This window comes from Theobroma cacao, chromosome 10 (assembly GCF_000208745.1).
Source record: "Theobroma cacao cultivar B97-61/B2 chromosome 10, Criollo_cocoa_genome_V2, whole genome shotgun sequence".
In the NCBI taxonomy this organism is placed as follows: Eukaryota; Viridiplantae; Streptophyta; class Magnoliopsida; order Malvales; family Malvaceae; genus Theobroma; species Theobroma cacao.
In genome coordinates this window covers 14212766-14231235 of record NC_030859.1, presented here as the reverse complement: position 1 = coordinate 14231235, position 18470 = coordinate 14212766, and the positions used below count along the sequence as shown (strand labels likewise).

General features: G+C 31.9%; 1 long non-coding RNA gene across 3 annotated transcripts; it reads right to left on the bottom strand.

Moving 5' to 3' along the window:
* LOC108663755 lies at positions 15391–17902 on the bottom strand. 3 transcript variants are annotated; one of them, XR_001929766.1, is made up of 3 exons: positions 17808–17902; positions 17041–17115; positions 15391–15646 (listed from the first exon to the last, which is right to left on the bottom strand). It is a non-coding gene; the product is annotated as an uncharacterized LOC108663755 (long non-coding RNA). The 3 variants fall into 3 exon arrangements; XR_001929767.1 differs by having other exon boundaries at positions 15391–15628; XR_001929768.1 differs by lacking the exon at positions 15391–15646 and adding an exon at positions 15998–16173.

Genomic DNA, 18470 nt, shown 5'->3' with positions numbered 1-18470 from the left:
TCGGTTAATTTTTCACTTTGTTTTTCTATCACATTTAACCATTTTTCATCATTTTCTCTTCATTTCTCTTAGAATAAAAATCAGTTCATCATCATTGTACATCACTGAATATTCGGCCAAGGGTGGGTATTGTGAGAATTTCATGCTTTCTTGCCCTATTTGATTTCTATACACATTTAACTAACTAAAACTACCAATTTAACTAAGAATCAAAACATAAAAATTTCAAAATCCTTCCCCTTGAAATTCGGCCAGCCCTTGGTATCACTTTTTGATCTCTCTCCTCAAGCATGCTAAATGGAAACAAAGGCATAGGAAAGGTAGAAATCAAGCTAAAGTCGAAAAATATTTCCGTTAGACCCGTAAACGGACAAAAAACGTGAATTCCCCTTTGAATTTTCTCTTTTCTTCCTTTCCTCTCTATTTTCTCTCTTATTTTCTCCTTATGGCCGACCATCACCTGATATGGGGTTTAAATGGGCTGATTTTCCTTTAAAATAATATTAAATCATTAAAAAGTGCCATGTATCACTTTTCCATTGGCCCGTTTTTAAAATTTCGTCGTTTAAACTTTAATTTTTTCACCACTTAAAATACCATAGTTATTCATACCAAAAACAAATAAATCCTATGATTTTGACAAGTTTTGAGTGGTGAAAATTACGATTTTACCCCGGGACGACAAAATTATCATTTTACCCCTATGTTTTGAAAATTGCCGGAATTGAAAATTTTCACTTCCTATCATTAAATTATACTCCAAATAGTTAATCTTGGTCAAAATTTTCACTCCATGATCAAATTATTATCTTAGGTGGCAAAATGACGATTTTGCCCTTGAACATCAAAATTTTTAATTTTTCCCCAAATGAACCCTCGAACTCCGAACAATCATTTTTAGTCATTCCTAGACTGTAAAATATTAAATTTCATCGTATGATTCTTATTTGAACTAGTTCGAGGTTAAATCAACTCAAGTGTACCGTTAGGTACAATACCGGGTTTCGTCTATTCTTAGGGGCTTTCCTAGCGTAATAACATGCTACTCAGTGCATGTATGTCATGACATGTGTTTATAGGGTCGGGTTTTACATCAATCGAGAGCCCCCACTCTCTAAAGAGGCCATCCATGGAAGACTTAATGATGCATTACATGGCCAAGAGAAACTCCCATATCAATAGTCAAGCAGCCTTGTTGAGAAACCTTAAGATGCAAGTTAGGTAGTTAGCAAGCACAATTAACAAAAAAGCTCAAGGGACGTTGCCTAGTGACATTGAGACACATCTAAAGAGGGAAGGCAAAGAACATGTGAAGGTCATCACCTTAAGAAGTGGTAAAGAGATTAAGGGTAATACTAAACAAGTTAAACAAGTTGACAAAAAGCTCATAATGAGACATAGATAGTTAGTTCTAACAATTGAAGTGAGGAGAATAAAGCTATGGTCACAACACCACCATCCTTTCCTTAGCAACAAGAAAACCAATTTCAGAAATTTAAAGAGGTATTCAAGAAGTTGCACATCGACATACCATTTGTAGAGGCTTCAGAGCAGATGCCTTCATATGTTAAGTTTTTAAAAGATATATTGTTGAAGAAATAGGATTAGATGACTTTGAGATAGTGGCACTCATTGAGGAGTGCAGTGCAATCATACAAAACAAGCTTCAGTTGAAACTCAAAGATCTTGATAATTTTACAATTTCATGCACCAGTGGAGCATATTTTTTCACAAAGGCATTGAGTGATTTGGGGGATAGTATCAACTTGATGCCATTGTCTATTTACAAGAAATTGGGCTTGGAAGAGATTAAGTCAACCATAGTGACTTTACAATAGGCAGAATGCACCATCACATACTTGCAAGGCATTGTAGAAAATGCATTAGTAAAAGTAGACAAGTTCATCTTTCCAGCAGATTTTGTGGTACTACATACGGAGAAAGACAAAGAGGTTCCAATCATTTTGGGGAGGCCTTTCTTACGTATTGCTAGAGCACTCATAGATGCAAACAAAGGAGAGCTAACTTTGAGAGTCTAGGAACAAAATATAACTGTCAATATCTTTAAAGCTTTAAAATTTGCTAACGATCATGATGAGTGCTATGCAGTGAGTATAGTTGATAGAGTCACAAGAGAAATGTTTGAGGAAAGTCACCTTGTGGACCTGCTTGAAGCTTTTCAATAGCTAATTCAGGGAAAAATGACAAAAAAATTATTGAATGTGTGAAATTATTAGATGCCCCTTCTCGTGTCACGAGGACATAATATGAGATGTTGGATGCTTTATCAACATCTACACCAACAAAGCCATTTATTGAAGAACCTCTAAAGTTGGAACTTAAAACCCTAATAAATCACTTAAGGTATGTCTCTCTTGGTAACTCATCTACACTTCATGTTATTATTTCATCTGTTCTTATTAAATAGGAAAAAGAAAAGTTGTTAAGAATTCTAAGAGAACATAAGAAGGCACTGGGATAGACGATTACAAACAAAGTGGATTAGTCCCTCGATATGCATGCATAAGATCCTATTGAAGGAAGGTCATAAAGCCACCATAAAACATCATTGAAGACTTAATCCAATCATGAAAAAGATGGTAAAAAAGGAGATCATCAAATGGTTGGATGTTGGCATTATTTATCCTATATTAGATAGTGCATGGGTAAGTTTGATACAATGTATACCAAAGTAAGGGGATGACAGTAATAGCTAACTATAATAATGAGCTCATTCCCATGAGAACTGTAACTAGTTGGAGGGTATGCAAGGTTTACCAAAAACTTAATAAGGCCATAAGGAAAGACCACTTTCCATTACCATTTGTTGATCAGGGAAGGAATTCTATTGTGTCTTGGATGGGCATTCGAGATACAACCAAATTATGATAGCTCTAGAGGATAAGAGAACACAACATTTCTCTTCCTTTATGTCACTTTTGTTTTTCAGAGGATGCCATTTGGACTCTATAATGCCCCAACCACATTCCAATGATGCATGATTGCAATATTTTTTGATATGGTCTAAGACTCACTTGAGGTATTTATGGACAACTTTTTTGTTTTTGGTAGTAATTTTGATGATTGTTTGTTGAACCTTGACAGGGTTTTGAGATGATGCGAAGAGACAAACTTGGTTTTGAATTAGAAGAAATGCCATTTTATGGTACAGGAAGTATAGTTCTCTGACATAAAATTTCCAGCAAAAGATTGGAGGTGGACAAAGCTAAGACAGAAACGATTGAGAAACTTCCACCACCAAATTTGGTAAGAAGTATTAGAAGTTTCCTTTGACACGTCAGATTTTATCGACAATTTATTAAGGATTTTTTCAAAATCTCTAAACCTTTATGTAACTTGTTGGAAAAAAATGTCCCCTTTAAGTTGATGATGCATGTCATATGGCGTTTGTAGAATTGAAAAATAGGATAATATCTACACCCATCATTATAGTTCCTAATTGATCACTTCCATTTGAACTCAAGTGCGATGATAGTGAGTATGGTGTAGGAGCGACGCTAAGATAGAGAAAAGGTAAAATTTTTCATTCTATATATTTTGCTAGCAAAACCTTGATAGAAACTTAGATGCACTACACCATTACTAAGAAAGAACTTTTAACTATTGTGTATGCATTTGACAAATTCTATTCTTTCTTGATTGGTATGAAAGTTGGTGTTAACACTAATCATTTACGAATAAGTATCTAACTGCTAAAAAAGATGCCAAGCTAAGGTTAATAAGATGGATATTGCTGCTACAAGAATTTAACTTGGAAACTAGAGATCGAAAAGGCATGGAGAATCAAGTAGTAGATCATCTGTCAAGGTTGGACAATGCTAATCGGGGTAATAACCTAACCTCATGAGCAGTTATTATTTGTTGATCAAAAAAGGGTACCTTGGTATGCTGATTGCGTCAACTAAATTGTAAGTAAACTTCTTCCTCCTAACTTAAATTTTCATCAAAAAAAGAAGTTTCTTCATGGTGTTAGGTTTTTTGTATAGGATGAACCGTATTTGTTTAAGCAATTTGCAAATAAAGTTTTGAAGAGGTGCATTCTAGACGAGGAGGTTGAAAGTGTTTTGAAGCATTGTAACTCATCAAACTATGGAGGTCATTTTAGAGGAGAGTGTATTAGGAGCAAAAGTCTTATGATCAAGATTGTTCTAGCCCACACTTTTCAAAGATGCCAATAATTTTGTCTTGCATTGTGATAGATGTCAATGTGTGGGGAATATCTCAAGATAAAATGAGATGCCGTTAAATAGTATTTTGGAAGTAGAGTTATTCAATGTTTGAGGAATTGATTTTATAGGACCCTTCATCTCATCATTCAACAATCGTTACATTTTGGTAGTTGTGGACTATGTATTGAAATGGGTGGAAGCTTCAGCATTGCCTACCAATGATGCAAAGGTCGTATTAGAATTTCTATGGAAAAACATTTTCACAAGGTTCGACATACCAAAAGCGATAATAAGTTATGAAGGTAGCCACTTCTATAATAAATTCTTCACTATTTTGCTTGCAAAGTATGGAGTAACTCACAAGGTGGTGATAGCATATCATCCATAAACAAGCAGACAAGTTGAGGTATCTGACTGGGAAATCAATCGAATACTAGAAAATGTCATATTCCATCAATGAAGGACTAGGCTAAGAGACTCAATGATGCATTATGGGCATACAGGATAGTGTACAAAACCCTTATTGGTATATCTTCTTACAGTATGTGCATTAGGATCATCACTCAACAATCCCCTAAACTGAATTGAAGTCTAAATCATCTGAATGATTACTGGCTTAATCTCAAATTTATTGACTTGGATAGTAGGTTTATTGATTCTAGAATAAAGGCCTTGAACGAAAGGTATGTCATATTCTTGCAAGGACTTGTTCTTTTCTTGTTGATCAGCCATTGATTCAAATTGAGTTGAAGCTTGTGAATTTTCTTTTCGAAGTCTTCAAAGAGCCTTTTTGATTTTTGGATCAAAATGAACAATCTCCAACCTTCCCACCCTTTATATACAATGACCAAAAGTACTTGTAAACAAAGTAAAAGAAAGTTTTAATGGAGACTAAAATTGCTTGGTATTAATATTAACAAAGAAAATTGGAACAAATCCATGACAATGGTGCCAAAAACTTCTTGTCGGATTCACCATGCAAGTCTACGTATCATTAACAAAGAATATAATAGAAAGTAAAGTTGGTTCCCATGAAGAATTGCCTAAATATTTTTTGCTAAGTACTAAAATTAACACAACTTAATCTTATCCAAACAACTGAATTTAAAGGTGCTGGAAATTAAAGAAACTAAAAGTAAAACTAAAAACAAAAGTAAATATTTAAGTAGAATAAATCAATCAAAACTTTAGAACCATAATATCCCCTCAATGTTTCATCTAGATCTCTTCTACTCTTTCTTTACTTACTAAATAGGCTTGAGTTGTTAACCTAGAGTTCTAATGTATTTATAAGTCTCTTTTGATGTTCTTATAAAAATATCTTCCTTAACCAACTTACTATATTTGTAAGCAACTTGAAATTAAGAATGACTCATTAAGCTTAAACTTTAATTATGGCTACATATGACATGTAAGTGTATTCCTACCTTACATGCTAGATGAATCAATCATCCCATGCAAGTGATGTTGAACATGTGCTATTTCATCCATAGCTTACTCCAAACTCCCTCTTCCAGTTTCGTTTAGGTTTCAAATTAATCTAATTGGTGATGAAGCAATCAGACGCATTAAGAAAAAGACTGAAATAAACAACTCAAACATTATCAATCATAAGCAAGACAAAATATAAAAAATTCAAATTATGCATTTGGTTCAATTACGATTCCAGATTAAAGAAATTTAGTTCCCCATAAATACTAAAAACATCATCCAAAAAAAGTTTAACCATCAAAACTAAACAAAGAAAGTATAAAGATAACAAAAGAAAAAGAACTCCAATATTTGTCAAGTCTTCGATTTGCAATCTTGTTTTCCTTGCTTTCTTGCTAGCTTGAATGCCTCATTTTCTTTAGAAAACCCTTACTTAATTATTCTTGAAACTTGCTCAAAAAGAAGGGTAAAATAAAGCTCAAATTCATGTCAAAAGTAGAAGTTTAGTGGCATGAAAACTCTATTTTGATTTGCGAGTGTTACAGCCCTCTCTCCTTAAACTTCATGGCATCGTGCTCTCAATATTATTTTTTCATATTTTCCTTTTAGGCATTGCAGTGTTGCTTTTTAGGTGGTCGTGGCACCCTAGCCTCTGGTGTGTTAAAGCATATATCCCTTGTCGTGGCAATACGGTGCCCATGCTTTGTCATGAATTTCAAGGTTCTGCTACATTACTTTGACTTTTGACATGATTTTCTCCTTCACCGAGGTTGAATTGGAAAAAGTGATAAACATAAAAGTTGTAGCTCTACCTCTTAGGTTTCCAATGGTTCAATAATCACATCAATTTGACTTATGTAGTGAAATGTGCTAGAAATACCCAAATATGTGCAATAGAAGTCTGCACCTTGAATGCATTCTTCACAAAATATCACAATTTTCATAGCACACCTTCAAAAGCAACAACTAAATTAAATAATAACTAGACTTAAAGAAAAGTATAAAAAATTAACTTAAAGAAAATGAACCCAACATAATTTACTAAAATAAGATAAATGACTTTAAATAACTAATACTTAAACTAAATCTCAAGAACTTAGACAATTTTTCAAACTCAAATGAAATGCTTTTTCACTTTGTTTGTTTTGCATGAAATGAGTCGCTTCGTGAAAAAGCTTTCCTTTTATTTTCTATTTGCCTCTTCAACTATAAATTGGTACATTGGGCTAATGGGCTGGACTTTTGAGATATAACATGTTATAATATGCTTAGATTTATATTAAGACTTAGTGGATTTGCATTAATAGACTCACTTTTATTTTTTAAAATTTGATAGGCTTAAAATATTGGATTAGAATTTATATGCTAAGTTGAGCTAATAAGTATAAGTTTCACAATATTTTGGGAAGCCAAGTTAAGACAATCTTTTGTTTCACTCTTAATTTATTTTGTAAAACTAAAATATTAAAAACTACACAATGCTAACCAACTATACATATAAGTTCTCTACTTTGTTATCAAGATGAGCCCCCCATGGTAATGTCTGATTAAAAAAGGAAAACAATCTCGTTGCCATTTTTTTAATTATATATATATATATTTGATCAAGAAAAATGTTTGTTAGATATCACTCAAAATGATTTGGAATTCTAGCACAAGTATGATTTTCCTTTTGATTTTTTCATTTATTCAATTATGAAGAAATCTTATATATGCATTTCTACTTTCATGCATACAAGGAAAAAAAAACTCATAATTTGGTTCTTTTTTTTTTTTTCAGAATGAGATGGACTATATATAGGAATTAATTAGAAACAACTATCCATTTTTTCCCTATTCTATCATGCTTTATTATTGGTCCCGTTGATATGTGCTAGAGGAGGGGTGAATAGCACAATTTGGCTCTTGACAAGGTGAGGAACTAATTTTCAGAACAAAGTAGACAATGGACAGCAATTTATAGTGGTTCGGTCCGAGACCTATATCCACTACCTTGATTATCCAACCAAGGATTTTCCGAACAATTCACTAAGAATCAAGTGAAATTCACAAGCTTTAACCAAGCTTTTACAATGGCTTTTCACAGGCTCAGCCAAAACCTTTACACTAGTTTTTCACGGGTTCAACTAAAACCTAAAGTGGTTTTTCAAGGCTCAACCACAACCTTTTACACTAGTTTTTCATGAGCTAAACTAAAACCCAAGGTGGTTTTTCAAGGCTCAACCACAACCTGCAACAATGGTTTTTATCGGGATCAACCAAAACCCAACAACCAACTTTTTTAGGCTAAGTTAGAACCTTTACACTCAATCAAGCAATCCAAGCTTGAATAAATCCCTTAGAGTGACTCGCTCACTCTAAGTGTACAAGAAGAGAAGAAATAAAGAAGTACCTATGATCATTTACTTGATCTAGATGATACAAGATGAAGTGCTGAACTCTATTACAAAGATTGGCGTTTAAGTGCAGTAAGGTGCAGAGAGGATTTTCTGGTTTTTCAACTTTATATCACTTGGAAGCCTTCAATTCTCTCAAAAACTGATTTCTAACCATTGGAAGACCCTTTTATACTTGGAGAAACAACTTTGATGGCAATTTGATAGTTTATGGCCATTGGAAATAGTTGAGGATGAGTTTTAGCCGTTAATCTGTCTTGTAGTGCTCTGGTTCAAATTGCAGACAAAGAGCTCTTAGTCGACTGACTTGGTCGACTAAGTTGATTTTGTTTCTTGTTTGCAAATCTTGGCAGAGAACACTTAGTCGACTGTCTTGGTCGGTTAAGTTGATACTGTTTCTCAAACTCTTCAGCCCGCCATTTCTCCAATTTGAAACTTTGATCAACCAACATTCTTCCTTGTTTCACCAATAAGCTTCCTCTTTGTTAAACAGTTACATCTTTTTGATTTTTTCCCTTTTTTTCTTTCAAAAATACTCTTTGAAGAGTTAATAAATTAATTTCATATATTAATTTCCTGCACACTCAAGTAAAGGTATTAGACACAAATGAATAGGAATATTTTGCTATCATAAAAAACATATAGAGTCAACATTCTCTTTCTTTTATTTTTGATGATGACAAAACACTCCTAATTTAAAAGTGCAATGTCTATGTTCAATATGAATGCTTTAAATCGTTATGCATAGTGAGTTGCTCCCCCTTAGTCAATGCATTTAGTTTTCTTTAAAGATTTGCAATAAACTATTTATCATATCCATAACAGCTAAACAAGATATACAATACCCACAGTAGCTAAGCAAGATATATTGAATATCCATAATAACTAGCACATAATATTCAATAAAATCCTAACTAAGCATCACACACATAAATTAAACATGAAGACCTATTTAACTCTATTTGATTTAGTCTTCCTTCNTAACTAAGCAACACACACATAAATTAAACATGAAGAACTATTTAACTCTATTTGATTTAGTCTTCCTTCTCTTTTTTTTTTTATCATTAAAAATGATATTCCAAACTTCCCTTTAATGAGTGCATCTAAATTTTCCTTTAATCTTTAAATCAAATTTTAATGAATGAGAATCATAAGTATTCATACAAGCTTATAGATATAGGTCAATAACTTCAAGAGTCAAGCTTGTGTCTATGTAAGAACAAATGTATGGGAGTTAAATTATTTCAAGAATTGGTCAAAGATTACTCAAATAATATTGAAGCAAATTTCATCATTTTGTTATAATCAAAACTATAAATAATAATTTTAAAGCTAACATTTATAATAAAATTTAATATGATTAAATTTTAAATCTTTACTATATAATATAAAAGACTTAAAACAATTAAACTATTTAATATGTTTCAAAAGAAATATTTACAAGTGCCAAGGATGAGGCGATGATATATATGATTTTATTTTGGTTATGTTTAATAAAAAATGAAGAAAATCTCATTGTCAAAATCCCCCGTTAAAATGTTAGAACAAAAAATGGAAGACTTTTTCTAAATTTCAAAATGTTAAGGGCAAAATATCACCTATGTTGAATGTTGGATAAATATTTCAATAAGACAAAGTGTCGCAGATCCCACATCAGTAAGAGATGAGATGAGCATTAAGTTTATAAGTAAAGACCTTCTTCCACCTAATGAGCATGTTTTTTTGGCTGAAAACATTGGCCTATGACCAAGTGGTATCAAGTTAGACCTAACACTTCAACAACAAAGGACCCCATGAAAAATACTAGGATCGAAATAGACCCAAACCAAGAGGGGTCTCTTTCCTCTATGGGTGAAAGACCTAATGCAACAAAGGTGTTGCACAATTAGGTGAGGTAAAATATCACGGATGCCACAGTTTATAAGTAAGGGTCTTCCTCCACTTAATATGAATGTCTTTTGGTTTAGAAATATGGGTCTTGACATTAAGACTTAAAAAGAAGAAAATCATGATTTGGCTCTTTATTCTTGGAAGGATGGAAAAACACATCAAATTCCTATCAACCGTGACAATGTTTTCCATATTTGATTTTGACATTTTAATGCAGGATTTTGGCAAAGAGATTTTCTTCCTGATATTACCAAATCTTTACTTATTTTTATTTAAAAATATCGCTTTATATATCAGATGGGGAAATCTAAATCACACCATTGAATTAAAACCAACATAAGCAAAAAGGAGAAACAAAGAAGTCAATAGACTCCTTCTAAACGTTTATAAACCTTATTCATTAGTTCTAACAAAAAAAAACAATCATTTTATTTACAGATTCAAATTGAGAATTTGGAGGCGTTTTTAATTGTCGATCTAGGTATATTGAAGAAAATCTTGTTAATCCAGTATGTTTTTTATTTACATTCCTTTACATAATAAACATGTTTTTTTGCTGGGCACATGGGCTCATGACCCTAGTGGTATCAAATTATAATGAAGTAGTAATAGAAAGCACCATGCAAGAATTGAATATCCTTTAAATTGCTCTAATTCATGTTTGAGGTGAAAATGCCTCGAAATTACCTATCAATTTTAGGCCTAATGAATCATTAATTGAAACTTGTCCGAACTGCTTCTGGTGGATCCACCATGATTTGCAGCACCGGAAGAGTTTAGGAATTACAAAAGACATGATTGAGAAAAGGAAACCTAATGTAGAACTTAGACTAGTGATTGTCAATGGCGAGGTCAATATGGAGAAGCGCGATGAGCCTAATAAAACTAGGGATTTGTTTACGATATAGGGCATTTTGTAGCTTCTAAGGTTTTACTTTGGAAAGCTACCAAACTTGGACCTTTTGTTCTATACTAGAGACTCAACAAGGATTAGAAAATGGACTACTAAGGACCTAATGGTGCATCATCACTGCCATTATTTTATTATTGCAGGGAGAAGGAAGCATTTAGCATTGTGTTCCATAATTAGACCTTCAAGGGATGGTAAATATTTATCGAATGCTTCCTTTTCTCCACAATAATGAAATAATGGAATTTGTGACGTAGCATTAAGTCCTTAATAGTTCCCTTTCCTGAGCCTCGTCGAATCTCTAGTATAAAACAAAAGGTTCAAGCTTGGTAACATTCCAAGGTAAAACCTTAGAAGCTGCAAAATGCCTTATATCATAAACAAATCCCTAGTTTCATAAGGCTTGTCGCACTTCTCCATATAAACCTCACCCTTCACAATCACTTGTCTAAGTTTTGCACTTAGTTTTCCTTTTGGAATCATGTCTTTCTGTAATTCTAGAACTCTTCCAATGTTGTATATCATAGTGGATCCACCAGAAGTAGTATGAACAAGTTTCGGTTGATAATTCATTTGGCTAAAAAATGATGGGTAATTGTCTAGGCATTTTTGCCTTAAACTTGAATCAAGAGCAATTTAGAAGATATTAAATTTTTGGAGGGTGCTTTCTAGTACTACTTCATTATAATTTGATACCACTTAGTCATGGGTTCATGTTTCCAACTGAAAGAACATGTTTCTTAAGTAGACTATGTGAAGATCTGTAAAGGCGCTTGACGCAAACAGCGAGGGTGGAATGAAGTTCATCTAACTCCTGCATTTTGGTTTGGTTGTAAATTACCTTGACTTGCTTGGGGATGGAAGTTGATTTCTTATCTTCAGTGCTAGAGATCAAGATTGAAGAAATTGTGATCTGACAAAACTTTTGAGTTTTGCTTTTTGTGCTTGGACTCATAGTGTAGGTTGATTTAGATTTGGTTTGTATGTTTTGATTTTGTGTTTTAATGACTATGTTAAAGGGTCAAGAGAATTTTTCTTCATGTTTGCAAGTAGGAGTAGTTCATTTAAGATAACTGCTAGGGTTTAGTTTTAACCACATAAGGGTGATTTTTGTTTATCCTTGAGTTTTGAGGGTGCAGGGGTGTAACAAATTTTTGCAAGTGACACTTAGTTGAAATTGGTCAGTGCTATACTGTTAAGCTAAACTTCTGATACCATTAAAAGTCTTCTGCTTACCTTGTCTAAAGACTTCAAATGGCATTTTGGCTACAATTTCATCAATAAAACCACAAGCTTTTCCAAAAAAAAAAAAAAAAGTAAAGGAAGGTCCTTGCTTATAAACAGATGATCCCATCTTTTAATGATGTGGGATTCATGACACTAAGTCTTAATGAAATATTTATCCAACATACATCATAGGAGATATTTTCCCCCTTAAGATTTTGAAGCTTAGAGAAAGCTTTCTATTTTTGGTTCTAACGCTTTAACACAAGATTTAGACAATGAGATTTTCTCCTTCTTTTATTAAACATTGCTGAAATAAAATCATTTATATTATTGCATCATCCTTAGCACATGTAAATATTTCTTTTGAAAAATATTAACTAGTTTAGTTGTTTTAAGTCTTTTATATTATATATTAAAGATTTTAAAATTAATCATATTAAACTCTATTATAAAGGATGATCAAATAAGGTAAAAATGGAGAGTTATTTCTAATTAATTCCTATATATAATCCATGTCACTTTGAAAAAAAAAAGAACTAAATTTTGAGTGTTTTTGTTCCTTTTATACATGAAAATACAAATGCATATATAAGCTTTCTTCATAATTAAAGAAATGAAAAAATCAAAAGAAAAATTATATTTATGATAAAATTCCAAATCACCGTGAGTGATATCTGATAGATATTTTTTCTAATAAGATTCTCTCTCTATCTCTCTGTCTCTGTCTCTCTCTCTCTCTATATATATATATATATATATATACACACGCACACATATATGTTATTAAATTTTGGCAATGAGATTGTTTTCCTTTTTTAATAAGATATTACCAAAGGTAGCTACTTTAGATAAGAAAAAGGGGGGCAAATATTTTAGTTTCACAAAATAAAATAAGAATGAATAAAAATATTTTCTTAACTTTTTTTTTATATAATTGGGATAGAGGGGATTCGAACCTTACTCTTTAGGCAAGGGGATCATGTACCAACTAATGAGCCAAATGCTTGGATGTAGATATTTTCTTAACTTGGCCCACCAAAATATTGTGAAACTTATACTTACTAATTGAGTTCAACATATAAATTCTTTGTTTTATGTAATTACCTAGGTATAAAGGCGACCATTCCAACAAAAATTTGTTTCAAGTAAACAAGACTAGTTGGTTATATGCAATAAAAATTTGGTAGTTTTCTTTTCCCTTTTTTTTTGCCACTATCAATTTTTTATGGTAATATGTACTAGAATTTACAATCCCCAAAAGTTCCATTCTGGGAACACAATGTCGAATACTTCCTCCTCTCCACAATAATAAAACAACAGTGGTGGTGATGTAACATTAGGTCCTTGGTAGTTCCTTTTCTTGATCCTTATCGAGTCTCCAGTATAGAACAAAAGGTCCAATTTCGATAGCTTTACAAGGTAAAACCTTAATAGCTACAAAATGACCCATATCTTAAACAAATCCTTGGTTTCACAAGGCTCGCTTGGAGAAAGCATATAGATAATCTAATTAGAAAAATGTCCATTAGATATCATTCACCATGGTTTGGAATTCTAGCACAAATGTAATTTTCCTTTTCCCTTTTTCATTTTTGTAATGATGAAGAAAGCTTACATATGAATTTCTACTTTCATACGTACAAGGAACAAAAGCACTCATAATTTTGTTTTTTTTTTTGTCATAATGACATGGAATATGTATAAGAATTAAACAAAAACAACTATTCATTTTTCCTGATTTGATCATCCTTTATAATTGAATTTAACATGATTAAATTTAAAATCTTTAATATATAATACCAACGACTCAAAACAATTAAAGTAGTTAATATATTTCAAAATAAATGTTTACAACTGCTAACAATGAGGCAATGATACATATGATTTTATTTCGATAATGTTTGATAAAAGAGAAAGAAATCTCATTGTTAAAATCTTGTGTTGAAGCATTACAACCAAAAGTGGCAGGCTTTGTCAATATTTCAAAATGTTAAGGTAAAAAATATCTTTTGAATAAATATTTTATTAAGACTTAGTGTCACGAATCCCGCATTAGTAAGAGATAGGATGAGCCTTAGGTTTATAAGTAAAGACCTTCCTTTACTTAATTAGCATGTTTTTTTGATTGGAAATGTAGGCCCATGACCCAATGGTATCAAATTAGACTTAACACTTCACTAACGTGGAACCCCATGAAAAATAATAGAGTTAAAATAGAATGGACCAAGGTGGGTCATTTCCTTAACTTAACAGGTATTTATTTTGGGTTGAAAATGTGGGTCATCACATTAAGAAGGATGAAACTCATGTTTAGGCTCCTCATACTTGGAAGGAAGTGAAAACACATCAAAATCTTATCAACAGTGAAATGTTTTCCATTTTTGGTTTTGGCTTTTTAATGCAGGATTTTGGTAATGAGATTCTCTTCCTTTTTTTATCAAACATTACCAAATCTTTACTTATGGAATTGAAACCAACATAAGCCAAAAAAGAGAAACAAAGAAGTCAACATACTCCTTCTAGACCTTAGTACACCTTATTTAATAAAACTTTCATTCTATTTACAACTTCAAATCGAGCATTTGGAGGTGTTTAGAATTTCCAGTTCAACTATATCAAAGAAATCCTTGTTAATCCAGTATGTTTTTTTTGTCAGATTTACCATGCAAGTGCACATATCATTAACAAGTAATGTAATGAAGAGTAGAGTGTCGTTCCCATTAAGAATTCCACCAAAATCTTTTGCTAAGTACTAAAATTAACTCAACTTAATTTTATCTAGACAATTGATTTTTAAAACTATTAAAAATTAAATAAACTAAAACTAAAAACAAGAATCACAATTTAAACAAAATTAATAAATTAAATATAACCTAGAATTACAATATCCCTTCATCACTTCATTTGAATCTGTTTAACTTTCTCTTTACTTACAAGATAACTGAGTTGTTAACTTAGGATTCTAATGTATTTATAAGTCTCTTTTGAGTGTCATATAAAAATATCTCTCAACTATTTCACTATATGTTTATGCAAATTACAATTAAGAAAGACTCATTTAGCTTATATTGTAATATTGGGTATATATGACATGCAAGTGTGTGTCTGCCTAACACGCGAATCAAATCGATCATCTTATGTAATTGATATTGAACATATACTATTTCATCTAAGGCTTACACTAAACTCTCTCTCTATCAATTTCGTATAGGTTAACCTATCAATCTAATTGGTGATTAGGCAATCAGATGCATTGAGAATAAGATTGAAATAAAACAACTTAAATACTATCAATCATAAGCAAAAAAGAGTATTTAAAATTCAAACTACATGTTGTGTTCAATTGAACTCTAGATAAGAAAATTAATTCCTCATAACTACTAAAAACATTATCCAAAAAAGTTTAACTATCAACACAAAACAAAGAAAGCATAAAAAGAACTAAAAAATAAAAGATAACTCGGATTTGTCAGATCTTAGATCTTCAATCTTCAAAAGTTTTTCCTTCACTTTTGTCACAACCCGGTACTCTCCTTGAGCCCATGACAACTGCCGCGATGTCCCGATAGACATTCATTACCCTGAATGCCAACCGAAACCTCGCAAGGCTTAATATCAGTTTTCGCACTCCCTTGCGAGCAATAATTACTAAATATCATATTTTAAAAAATTATAAGCTATTTCCAAATCAAAACAATAATAAAAAATATTTTCTGTCTCATAAGGGCATTTTGGTAATTTTTTTGAAAATTTTTGAAACCTGCTGAAAATATAATATATAGGGGAAAATACACATTTCATAACTAAAAACAAGTTTTTATGTCTAAAACATTCATTTAGGGTGAAATTGTAGCTAATAGAATAAAATAAAAATATTAAATGAAATATTCTATTTTCTTATAAAACAATATTTATAGAACTCTGCATAAATAATTTTTGTAGCATAAAAGCAAAATAAATCCATACATACAGTAACACAGATAACTAGAGTATGTAATTTAATTTACAATAACGTGTGGGCCCTCGAATGACCAAAGGTAACGAAGGCTGTGGACTTGCAATTTCTGAAGAGGCAAGTCCAATAATAACCCTCGACATAATCAACTATTTATGGACTGTCTTGATCCTAGAATGAGTGGAAAGGAGGGTGGTGAGTTTATATAAACTCAGTGAGTAAACAACCGTCATCTAAAATATCTTAAGTCGAGTAAATAGAGACAACTTAAAATAGTTCATCGTACTATGATTCATAACGTTTCAAACTCATTTCAACTAAATAAAATAATTTCATTTCACTCAAATAATCAATATGGCTTATGAATTTCTTAAAAATTTAGCTCGTGCCAAAACTTATTCTCTGGGATACCTTGATCGAGGCATCCAACCGAGTCCGCCAAGGCTGTTAAAGAAAAGTTCATATACGCATAAAACAAATTTTTAGGTTTAAAAGCATAGCCGTTCCTTGGCGTTGGTTGAGTTCACCCTCACGTGGTGGTTTAGCGTGTAGTGAACTCTAAAGCTTTATCTTAAGAGATACCCTCTGCGCCTCTCATACTGAGAAAAAATATAATCGGATTTACCGTGCCCCTCTTTAATAAGCTGGTCCACGAAAACCCACCACTGCAATGACTAATCAATATCCCACCAAATCAATAAAAATTTCGACAACATGACATGACAATTATATTACTACCTAGCCTGTTAAGGCAAAACAAACAGTTCATACAATTTCAACACAATTTTCAATTCAGCCATTCATGCCAATTTCACCATAAGCCATTCAATTGAACCCATAAATTTACAACACAAACAAACAGTCTTCAATTACTCAATTTCTAAAATCATCATTCAATTTCAAAATGATTTATAAAACTCATTTCTTTTAATCACATTTTACTTATAAAGGATTTACCATTTTAACTCATTTTTTAATAAAATCACAAAAACGAATAAAACTACTTTAGATAATTAAGACGATAATAAGGTTACTCACAATATCGGGAGTCAAAGTACTCCTAGTCCCGGTCTTCGGGTACAATCTCCTTACCCTTATTGGAAGTTTCACCACCTAAACATAATGCACAACAAGCAATTTACTATATTTGTACTAAACTGTTATAAAACTAATTTAGGCTCTATATGAATGCATGAAATGGGATGTGAAATGTTCGGATTATTATCTAAATATGGTGTTCTACGTAGCTTCAATTATGTATCGAAATAAAATGGTATTGGCTTAATTCGATCTATACATCGGTTAATTGGCCAATACATCCAATTCAACTCCAATTAACTTGATTCCACTTCCAACACTCCAAGTCATCAATTACAAGTTAAATAATATGTAATATCACAAAAATCCATAATCAATATCTTCCCTGTAAAATTCGGCCATTGAAGGTTTAGTGTAAAACATATAATTTTCATGCTTGATTTTTACACCTTACATCATAAAACAACTAAAAACACCTAAATAACATGAAATTCATCAAAGTCCATTATCCAATTTCTCTCTTGAAAATTTCAGCCAAGGAGTGTGGGTGAAAGGCATGAAATTTCTTGCTTGTTTTTCATGCTAAACATCACCAAACAACTAAAAACACTAAGATACCTTGAAATCTAACTAAATAAATCATCAAATCTTCTCTCCTTAAATTCGGTCAGCCATGAATCGTTCATGAGATCTTGAATTGTAACCATGGTAATTGAAAAAGAATGCATAGGAAAGGTAGATCACAAGCTAGAATTAAGAAATTTTACCTTTACTTGCTTAATTCCTTGAAATTTAATGAATTTTCTCTTGATTTTCTTCTCTAGGGTTTGCTCTTATTCTTTGCTCTTTGTTCCTTGTTTTGGCCGGCCATGAAGAATGAAATGAGAGGAGTGTGTGCTGATTTTTAAAGGGAATTATAAAAGGATTAAAATTTACCACATGTCACCATGTAATTGGTCCATGCATAAAACTTAATAATTAAGCATTTCTTTTCCACCACGTAAAATCCCTCAATTATCCATAGTATAAAATGAATTTCATGGGTTTGACAAGTGTCAAGGGGGTGTAAAATTCCAAAAATTCTAATTACGTCCTTATGGACACGTAAAATGACCTTTTTGCCCTTATGTTCAAAAAATTATCGAAATTAAAATTTTTCACTTCTCAAACTCCAATTATGTTCCAAATAGTCAAACTTGATCAAAATTTCATCCACCATCCCAAATTTACCCTCGGATGAAAAAATGACCATTTTACCCCTACGTTATGAAAATTCCAATTTAACTCCAAATCAATCCCCGAACTCCGAATCACCATATTAAGTTATTCTAAGATTCAATAACTCTCAATTGCATCTTAAAATCTTTATTTGAACTAGTTCGAGGCTTAAATAAACTTAGTTGTACCAATAGGTACACTACCAACTTTTG